This window comes from Ptychodera flava, chromosome 1 (genome assembly GCF_041260155.1).
Source record: "Ptychodera flava strain L36383 chromosome 1, AS_Pfla_20210202, whole genome shotgun sequence".
Classification (NCBI taxonomy): domain Eukaryota; kingdom Metazoa; phylum Hemichordata; class Enteropneusta; family Ptychoderidae; genus Ptychodera; species Ptychodera flava.
In genome coordinates this window covers 4,609,284-4,620,074 of record NC_091928.1, presented here as the reverse complement: position 1 = coordinate 4,620,074, position 10,791 = coordinate 4,609,284, and the positions used below count along the sequence as shown (strand labels likewise).

Genomic DNA, 10,791 nt, shown 5'->3' with positions numbered 1-10,791 from the left:
AGTGACTTACGCAAGTATTCATTTTTTTTTTTATATCAATTTTCTGATTATAAGTATATCTATATAAAGCTGCGAATGTGCAATTGACCGATCTCAAAATCGTGGAAAACAAAGTTTCTTTGAATAAGACCCATTAAAGACTGAAAAAGTGTATAACATTGTCAAAAGTGTCGAAAGTGACATGTAAATTCAAACGTTTTAACATCATTTCAGATTTCCCGCTATTTTCAAAAATTAAATAGAATCATGTGACAAAGAAAATAAAGATTACCACAACAAAATGTTGGCATCGTATGTTGTGGATTAAGTAAATGGCATCATGCTTGCTTCTTTTATGATGATGATGTGTATGTGCAGGAGATACTGCATTCTTTGTACTTTTCCGTGGGGACGCATATTATGAGTGCGATACCCGTTTATTATTTGACATGTTGAAACGCGTAGCCATGGACCAAGTCAGTAAGCAGTGATACTTCTATACATGTCCTTCAGTCAGCACATTTACACTAACAACTCTGGTTTGAAATACAATCATGAAAATAATGCATAAAATTTCGCAGCTATTGTCGGCTTTAATATAATTTAACACGTGAATCTTTTTAATTTGAAATATGCTTTCAATCATGAAATATCATATGAGCCAATTTTGCGACCTTCTTGTATTTATGTTATGGGACAAATTCGACTTGCGAACGAGGTCTAAAGCTTGGCAAGTAATTTTAGGAGATCAAAAGCTATTTAACTTTCTACTTCTTCTCGGCAAGATTATATCTATTCCTGCTAATGTAAAAATGATTATATCGAGTTGATATCTTTTAAAGGATTTGTAAACACAGTACAAACCACTGGTCCAGTTTAAGCAGTACGCGCCTCTAAACTGAAAGACTTCAATTTTTGTTATAACTTTCCACAATGAACGTTTAAATCACTCCCTTTGAAGTCAACAATAAATATCTGGGGTCACTGTGCAATATTTGGTACTAGAGAAGCAATTACCCATTATTTACCCAAACGGAAATTCAAATGGTCGCCATCCCCGTGTTAACTTTTTTGGAAAAAAGTAACTTTTTGATGTCACAAAAATGCCGGTAAACACTTTAGTTACTCCATTAGCTTAAAATTAAGACCAAGCAAGTGGCAGATGATAAAATTATTGTAAATTTTACGAGTTGGCGCATTGTACCTTAATGCCAACGAAATGTAACTGACGTTTTGTCTACGAAACTCTAAGTAACATGTGTGTTGTAAATAAAGGATATATTTTGCGCGTTTCTTTGCACTAAAGATTACAACCGAACGGCATTTTTCTATAACAAACGATGAATGATTTGAATTCGATGAATTCACTGTCGCTTCGTACGTAATAAGCTTACCTCGTTCTGTTTCGTTGACGCGGGAACATTTAACTATGTGTACAATTAGAAAACAGTCGGAAAGGGCAACTAGCATTTGTCTCCTTCATGGTGTTATTTGAGAAACTTCAAACAAGCTGTGCTTTCATGACATGTAATGTCTACGAAACAAAAGCAAGTAACAGAGTGACGTCATTGTAATCACACATCATCCGAGTAATGTAGTTCAGATGAAAGTGCAATCGCTTTGAAATCTTTCCTTATGACGTCAGTTATCAAATTTTGATAAGGAGCTTGTTCCTTGATCTCACTTGCCCTAACAGACAAATGAAAGTGATATAATTAAAAATTTACTGGACTGTATAGTATACTTTGAAACTCGTCGTTGAAACAAACTATCTGATTATTTCACTACAGGTTATGGGAAACGATGGAAAAGGTACGGCAGAAGAGCAGAAAGAGGTCCGCTAAGTAGGTATAGTAATTTTACATTACAATATTTGGATTAGAACAATGGACGTCATACTCCTCTCCTTCCTTCTCACATATTAAGGTAATCCAATCTCTCAGACATACAGGAATCTTACATAATTGATATTTTCTTGTATTGTCTAATGATGTAAACTGTATAGATCGAACTTGAACTTCATCTATCGGAGATACGACGGTAAATAACTGTGCATAAATCTATATGTCATATTATTTTGCAGTCGGTGATATTGGTTCCGACAGTGGTGGCATAAATTGTCAGGATCACAAACTGTGTGAGTATTCAAGGTCATGAATCTGCATCTGTACCAAAAAAAAACAATGTAACGCTAATTGTCAACATTGTGTTGACATTTACATTTATTCGTCTGTCTGTCTGTCTGTCTGTCTGTCTGTCTGTCTCTCTCTATCTCTCTCTCTCTCTCTCTCTCTCTCTCTGTCTCTCTCTCTCTCTCTCTCTCTCTCTCTCTCTCTCTCTCTCTCTCTCTCTCTCTCTCTCCTCTCTCTCTCTCTCTCTCTCTCTCTCCAACTGCCTTCGGCCGACTCTCTTCCTGAAATCTTTGCACCACTCCACCTCTATTACTTTCTTTAATACAGTTTTCAAATTTCCATCCGGTTACAGTTAATCGTATCGCCTGTGCAGTTCAAGCATTTGTTATCCCCGTTTCTATCGCCATGATATATGTTGGTAAGTGTATCGTCTCTTGTATACCATCAACTAGCTTTTTTGCTTCATTTCAGAGTTCCATATTCATTTTGAAAGTTAAATAATGTATAACAATCTGTTGAAGTGAACTTGATGAACTTGCATTTAAATTCAATTTCCTTGCTACGAATTAGTCGATGAGCGTCTATGAAACGTATTGCAAAGATTTGGAAAAAGAACGATATCGGGGTCGAGACACCAAACAACCAAAATTCGTTATGAATTCTAACTGTTTGTCATAGCGTTAGTAATATAAAGTTATTAATTGAACTAATAAGTGCCGATATCCTATATTTCTTTTATTCACTAAATAATGCAGGAGCATCGCATTTGGATAAATGCGAAGGCGAGCCTTTATTCCCATTTACAACATTGGTATGGGGGCGCTGTTGATTCTAATTTCACTGCTCGTTTGGCCGAACGTGTATTGCTACGACCTTTGTATGGGCTGCTGCTGCTTATGTTTCGACGTTATAATCGCTTTATTTACCCTTGGATGGTTCATCGCAGGTAACTGACTTTGTTGCTTGTGGTGTTTAATGATGACGGTGTTGTTTTTAGTGCTTTGTGTTTTAATGCCTTGTTCTTTGTTTATGAGTTAAAGACGGCGATCGATCAATCATCTCATACAACGCACCTCATTCAGTGCTGCCTTCAAGGATGCAAATGAGGTACAGCTGTGGTGGATTTAGAAAACCAAGTATTTACGGAAAACAATATACGTCTCGATAATCCACGAAAATTCAACGAATAAAGAGAACTTTTGATACATACTTTGTGGTCACGTTGCCTTCACTATTGCATGTGAAGTTTGCAAGATGCACGCATTCATCTTAATAGATAGTGGAGAAGGACGATAATCCATGTTTAGAACACAATACTTCTGTCTTTTACTTCTTCAAGTATGACATGATAAGTACTTAAAAGGATGGTGCTTCAACTTAGATTGTAAACTTTTTATAATTCACATAATGTCTGTATTTCAGTGAATTTGTGTTTTTATTTATATTCAGCAAGGTAACGTACTTTTGTCCTTCTTTGTCTTTCAGGAAACGTTGTAATCTACAGAAAGCTTATCACCCTGACAACTGCGATTCAACTTTGTATTATTTCTCATTCTGGCTCCTGAGCATTTTCTACATTCTACTCTCCGTTGCTTTTGTTGTTGGATTGGTTTTTGGAATTTTCAAATGTGTGAAATAGTGTGGGGGAGGGTTGATAAGCAGGTAAGGTTCACTGCTTTTCTAGCCAACGGCCCATATGCAAAAGAAATACATAACAAATGGTGAAAAATTAATGCCAGGTGATACAAAAGAAATTACACAACACAACACGTACGCAGATATGATATCGGAAAATGTCAAGCTGGCATCGAATACATATTTGCAAAGATCGATAAATATCTTATTATCTGACACAGACATTAATACTCGATATTTATTAAGATTTGGCTCAACATATGCAAATCATGGTAAAAACTCTGTTCTGAGAAGATTGTACATCGGGAGAACGTGTACTTCAATGTCACGTGACTTATATAGCTTAGATACATTCACGTTGACCTTGCTCGATTGCCAATTCAGACGAAGGACAACGAAAATGTGCAAAAGCTTGGATAAATTACAATTACAGCTCAGGAAAAGGTACTTCTCTGGTTCTAGTAAGCTTTTAAAACCCCTTGAAGTGCGCATTTCTGGTGTTTCTAAAACGTTTTGCAGACCACGTTTGTTACAGTCAATGACTGAATGTAGCGTTGTGTTGGTAAATGACTAAAAATGGCGTCGTGTTACTAAATGATGCTACATTCAGTCATCTGCATACAACAAATAGTTGAGAAATATTTGCGATATGACAACCTGCATTTGTTTTACATAGCAAGTTTCTTAAAGTATCCATGTAGATATTACATGTAGATGTAGATATAACACACCTTGATTAAAACCATTGTAAATAGAAACTTAAGAAATAAACGAGCCTCACTTAACAGAAATTCATGGTTTCGGTTAGTAGTATATTAAAATTCTAACATTATATAGAGGAACACGCCTGTCGAGAGACGAACGAAAGAGAATCAAATGATTTACTTTGTCGAACGCTTTTGTGGCATCAAAGAAGCACAAGAAAACTGGACCGTTTGGTGTTTGTAAAAGTCTATAGTCACTTTCCAAAGAAAAACACACATACCTGTAGAATGGTGGGTCTCAAAACCAAATTGGTGATCACTAGTATCAAGGTATGTTTCACATCAGTCTGTGAAGCAACAAAAAGAAAAAAACCTTGGAATTTGCAGTGGCAATAGCACATTGGGCGATAAGTTACTTCACCAGTACTAGGTCTATCCTCAACTATGGGAATTAAGATTGGTCTAACATGCGAGATGGCAAAAACCATGAATATGAGAAACTTTAAATAAAAGTGACCGCAGCAAGTGAAGACGCCTGTGATCATTTTCCAAATGCTCGGCAGAAATACTTTTCCAACAGCTAGATTACTGACACTAGTAACAATCTCATGCGCCCTGACATCATTCAATGTTAATAATAACTCATGGCAATACCATCGATAACATGGGATTCACTACTATTGTCAGTAGCAGATGATAGACCCGCAAATGTAATGGTCACGCCACATTTTTACTATATTTGGTGGCTATAATATCCCCCAACAGATAAAGACAGAGGAGAAGATTTCTTATTACGATTGCCTCCTCTCCAAAACTGCTTCGCATTTCTATTTGAAAGGTGTCTCAGCAAGGGCATCAGCCCGCATTTGATCATCATTCGAATTCCTTTTACAAAACCTCAAAAAGTACTTAAATTTAGAAAGTGTTTTTAATCTTATGTTCAAAAAGTGGCCCTTGACGAGGGCTATCATTTTCTCTCCACAGAATAAAAGCATCTCGAGCGAGAGAATGGTGTTCTTTTACACAATAATTCCAACCAGGAACAGAATTATGAGAATTACGCTTCACAGATGGAGAAATGCATTGTGAAGCAGCTAACGCTAATGCATTTACAATGTCATTGTACAATTCATCAATACTGTTCAAGTGTGAAGGAATTCTACAAGAAGGATCACGACAAACAAAAGCCTCTGTATCAAGACTTATGCCGCTTAAAGTATGCTCGGTACAACTATGATAATTACATACAGTGGCGACCAATCAATCAAATGTTGGGTCATTTTGCATAAACTCATATTTTTGAAGTTCCTCAAGATTACAAACTATATTTAGAGAGAAATGATCAGACCAAATGTAATCATATACAATATACACATCATTAATACATCTATGCGCAGCGGAGATAGAGATACGGTGGTCTAGCCATAATGTTTGATGGTGGGCACCGCTGTTGTATGTGAAGTTCTGAGAATTTCTGTGCCATGCAAGAAAACTACATAATATTTTCCTTGCAGAAAGTGGACATTTTCTAATTTTTTTTAAAAAGTGTGAATCACTATTAATATCGGCGTTCCTGTCCCCAAGGACTGTAACGCCATTGGTTATCGCACCATCGGCGCAAGCACGAATTTTCTGTAAATAAAAGACAAACTCTGAATTGCTGTTATTTTGAGTAGCAATAGACATTGATCAAGGTGAGAACACCGCTAGTTATGGCTAATTTCAAGAACAATCGAGCGGTTATCACATTGACATAGTAAATGAACTTTCTCCATATCACGGCTATATATACCGCCAAAAGGACGACCATGTCAAATCATCCATGGATGTCTCTCCAACCGCATAATAATCTGTGTTAATACGTGATAGCTCGTTCTGATGGTCACACTTATATCTCAAGAAAATCTGACACATATAATGATAAGGCTCTAGCTCCTGGCACATCGGTTCCAATTCCTGACAGAAATAGAAGGTCAGATTTTGCGAGTGAACGAAATAATCCAGTCCTCCATGAAAAGGATACTGCCGTGTCATTAGCGCCTTCGGTTCACACCGTGCTCATCGGTGACTCTATTATTCGTGACATTAGCGCCAGAAACCCAAATGACAAAGTAATCTGTGAACCTTGAATCTCCATTGAACAACTGCATGTGCATCTGCGTGAAAACTACTCTGATGAGTTTCATCCAAGTGCAATTATCATTTAAGTTGGCACAAATGATTGCAGTAGGAAAAGAAGCTAAGCAGCTATCAGATGGCAGAGTGTCAGTACTCAGCATATGTCCAAGGCCTGATGAAAATAGCGTTCAGTCTGTTGTCGATGAAGTTAATATTCACCTTGCCACATTATGTGAACGCAAAAGGTGTTGTTTCATTGATAATAATCAATCGTTTTGCTACCGTAACAACAGCATTGTGCCATCACTACTCCTACGAGACGGTGTTCACTTGTCTCACACGGGTTGTGATCTGCTCCTACAGAATGCCAACCTTACATCTCTGTTTAAGACACAGAGAAGATCCCAAGGTGTAAACCGACCTAATCAAGGAACCAATCGTGGGAATTTTAACCGACCGTATCGCGATGCTCATGGAGATGATTATTCGGCGTACTCAAGACCGGTCAGTCGTCAATATTACGAAGATGACTACAACTTCAACGGATGTCAAGACAATCGCCGTCAAGTCCGCGTTAATTCTCGCCACCGTCGTGATAGAGAGGAAGGTAATACAAGTTTTAGAAACGCTCGACGATATGCGTCCCAGCGTAACCGACAACCAACGTACAACAATCGTAATCACCAAGTGAGATGTTTCTTGTGTGGCGAGGAAGGCCATGTACAGCGTGTCTGTAGACACGGAACCCCGATAAAGTGTTGGAGCTGTGGTCGTTCTGGTCATAAACAAAAGTTTTGTTCCACGTTGTATCGGAATGACTAGGAGATTGGCAAAGAAGGTTTTGCCGACCCACCACGTCGCATCAAAAATAAAACTCATAACTCGTTAACTATCTGTGCATGGAATATACAGCACCTTACTAACAAAAAGAGCAGTTAAGACATTTTTTGAATTTTAGTTTCCAAAGTTCATTCATTTCTGTTGACATTTTATGCATTGTTGAGAGTTTTTTGTCGAAAGACCATTCTGATTCTGAATTTTTGATTGATGACTACAATCTTGAACGTAAAGATAGATTACTCAGAATAGGCGGTGGTATTGTTACATATCTAAAGTCTCATATTTTGTACAAACGGCGTGTTGATCTTGAATGTGACGACCTTGAAATTATGTGGATTGAAATAACACCTAACAGAAGTCGACATTTCATGGTTGCTATTATTTATCGCCCTCCCAATACAACTCGTGACACTGATATGCGATTGTGCAGAATATTGAACAGGGTTGTTGTGAGGGTAAAGAAATGATTCTCTATGGTGATTTCAATATTGATCTTTTAACAGAGTTGTCTTTGAATCATTACGTTTACCAGTCTTTGTTATCTTTGAACATGGTACAATTAGTCAATAGTATTACTCGTCCTGTATCTCACTCTTGCCTTGACCACATATACGTGACAAATGATGAAAACTTTACTGATACCAGCGTTATTGAACTTGGCCTTTCCGATCATTTGCCTGTTATTACACACCGTAAATTGAATGTACAAGGTAAAAATCGAGGTGGTCGAATAAATATCAAATACAGGTCTTTTAAACGTTTTAATGAAATGAAGTTCATTGACGATTTGAAGTGCGCTCCATGGCATCTACTTAATGGTATTGAAAATGTGAATGTCTTATTTGATACTTGGATTTCGATTTTCAATAGAGTTTGTGACTTGCATTGCCCAATTATTGAGCGTCGTGTTAAACGTTTCAGGCAGCCGGAATGGCTGACTGCTGACATATTAAATGCTATGAAAGAGCGGGATGTAGCTCTGAAAAATGCCAGATCTTGTTCATCTATTACTCTATGGAATCATTTTAAACTTCTTCGTAACAGAGTTGTTCATCTTATTACAATGGCAAAAAGCAGTATTTTAGAAATTCCATAGCAGGCAGTAGCAATAATGCCACGGCTATCTGGCGTGTTTACAACAATTTGATCAATGTAAATAACTTTAAGGATCCTACATTTATATCTCATTCTACATTCTTCATTCGCAATTCCTACTCTTTCTGTTGACTTTGTAAAGAAAGCTTTATCAGATTGTAAATCTACGGGCACCGATAATGTAAGCGCAAAACTACTGCGCATAGGTGCTTCGGTAATTTCAGATTCATTGACAAAGGTGTTAAATTTAAGTATTGACAATGCAGTCGTCCCTGATATTTTAAAATGTGCACGAGTTGTCCCTATTTATAAAGGTTCTGGCTGTGTCACCGAAATGTCCAACTATAGACCGATTTCAATGATTTCAATTTTACCTGCTATTTCTAAAGTTATTGAAAGACATGTACATTGTAGCTTTTATGAATTTTTGTCTAGTAAGGATTTACTTCATAAGACACTATCTAGTTTTAGAAGACACCATTCCTATCAAACAGCGTTATTAAGGATGTGTGATGAATTGTTAGAAAATATTGACAATGGTCGACTTTCTGGTATTCTATTTTTGGATTTGTCAAAAGCATTTGATCTAGCTGATCATCGAACCATTCTTAAAAGTTGTCTTTATACAGACTAGAAATTAATGGGTTAAACTGGTTTAAATCGTTTTTATCAAATCGTTCTCAAGTAGTTACTTACATGGGTAAAATTTCGAATATTCAAAAGGTGACTGTAGGTGTGCCTCAGGGATCATTGTTGGGACCACTACTATTTACTATTTTTATCAATGATTTACCATTTACTTTGCATAATTCACAACTTGATATGTACGCTGATGACCAGACCCTTCTTACCTCTGGTATTTCTGTTCCGCATGTTAATGAATCCCTTCAAAATGATGTACTGTCGTCAAATAACTGGATTCGTAGTAATGGAATGATCATAAATGAGGGCAAAACGAAAGCCATGTTAGTCGGATCTCGTCAAAAAAAAAAAGACGCTAATATTTCTGGTGAACAATTAGACATCTCTATTAATGACAAACAAATTTCATGTGTCTCCTCTGAAAAGATACTAGGACTAACATTAGACAGTTTTATTTCTTGGGACAAACATATTGATAATTTGTGTCTTACTTTGAGTCGGAGAGTTGGTTTACTCAGGCGCCTGTGTAATTTTATTCCTTTGCACCTTAGAAAAGTTTTATATTACGGTTTGATTCAATCTGCCATTGATTATTGCTCTATTGTTTGGGGAAATACGACTTCTAAAAATATGGATAAGGTTTATAAAATGCAGAAGCGTGCCTTAAGAGTGATACTTAATGCTGATTTGATACCCCAACTGAAGTACTTTTTGAAAGGTTCAATGTGCTATCTGTTAGACAACGTATTTTTTACTTTCCTTATATTATGGTGTACAAATGTTTCAGCAATACTGCTCCAAGTTATCTTATCGAAAAAATTATTACGCTGAATGACGTTCATGCTTATCAGACACGAGGAGCCTCAACTTGTAAATTATTACTGCCTCGATTTCGTACTGAAACGGGTCAAAGGACTTTTGCCATGCGTGCAGCTCGAGCTTGGAATTCTCTGCCGGATGTGGTTAGATGCAGTACGAACATGAATAATTTCAAATCCCAGTTGAACTCTTACATCAGAGACAATGTAAGCAGATAGACTATTCGCATTTCACCATGTTTCTATCTGTAGTCACCGCTCTTACATTTTACTTGTACTGGTTTTATTTTTTATTTGATTTTTTATATTTATTTTCACGTTTAAAACTTGAATATTTTTTACTTTATGTCGGACCCCATGGTAGATTACAACCTTATAGGAGTCTTTACCCCTGTTTGAGTATGTAAATGGGAAATCCTTTAATGTGAAATAAATAAATAAATAAATAAAGCGAATGGGGTTTGCTTTGAAAACCACTCTGAGATTGCTGACGCTTTCAATAAGCATTTTGTAGGTATCAGTCACTGTACCGATGATTCCGATGAACCTGTTAATCTGGAGTCATTACGTAAGTTTATAAATACGGTATTATGTGATGTTCCCTCTTTCAGTTTTCCTTTACTGAAGAATGATTTTGTTTGTAAATCTTTACAAGAAGCCAAATGCACGGGTATTGATAATGTTAACTGTAAGCTCTTAAGAATTGCTGCACCTGTAATTTCAGCTACTCTTACTTACCTTTTCAATAAGAGCTTGGATCATGCTATTTTCCCCAGAGTCTTTAAATGTGCTAGAGTTGTTCCCATTTACAAAGGGTCTGGTAACATC

General features: G+C 36.7%; 1 long non-coding RNA gene across 2 annotated transcripts; it reads left to right on the top strand.

The window, feature by feature from the left end:
* Positions 1-1,768: 1,768 nt before the first annotated feature.
* On the top strand, positions 1,769-5,152 carry LOC139122705 (uncharacterized). 2 transcript variants are annotated; one of them, XR_011549529.1, is made up of 5 exons: positions 1,769-1,827; positions 2,063-2,116; positions 2,464-2,529; positions 2,867-3,057; positions 3,597-5,152. It is a non-coding gene; the product is annotated as an uncharacterized lncRNA (long non-coding RNA). The 2 variants fall into 2 exon arrangements; XR_011549522.1 differs by having other exon boundaries at positions 1,770-1,823.
* Positions 5,153-10,791: the final 5,639 nt, after the last annotated feature.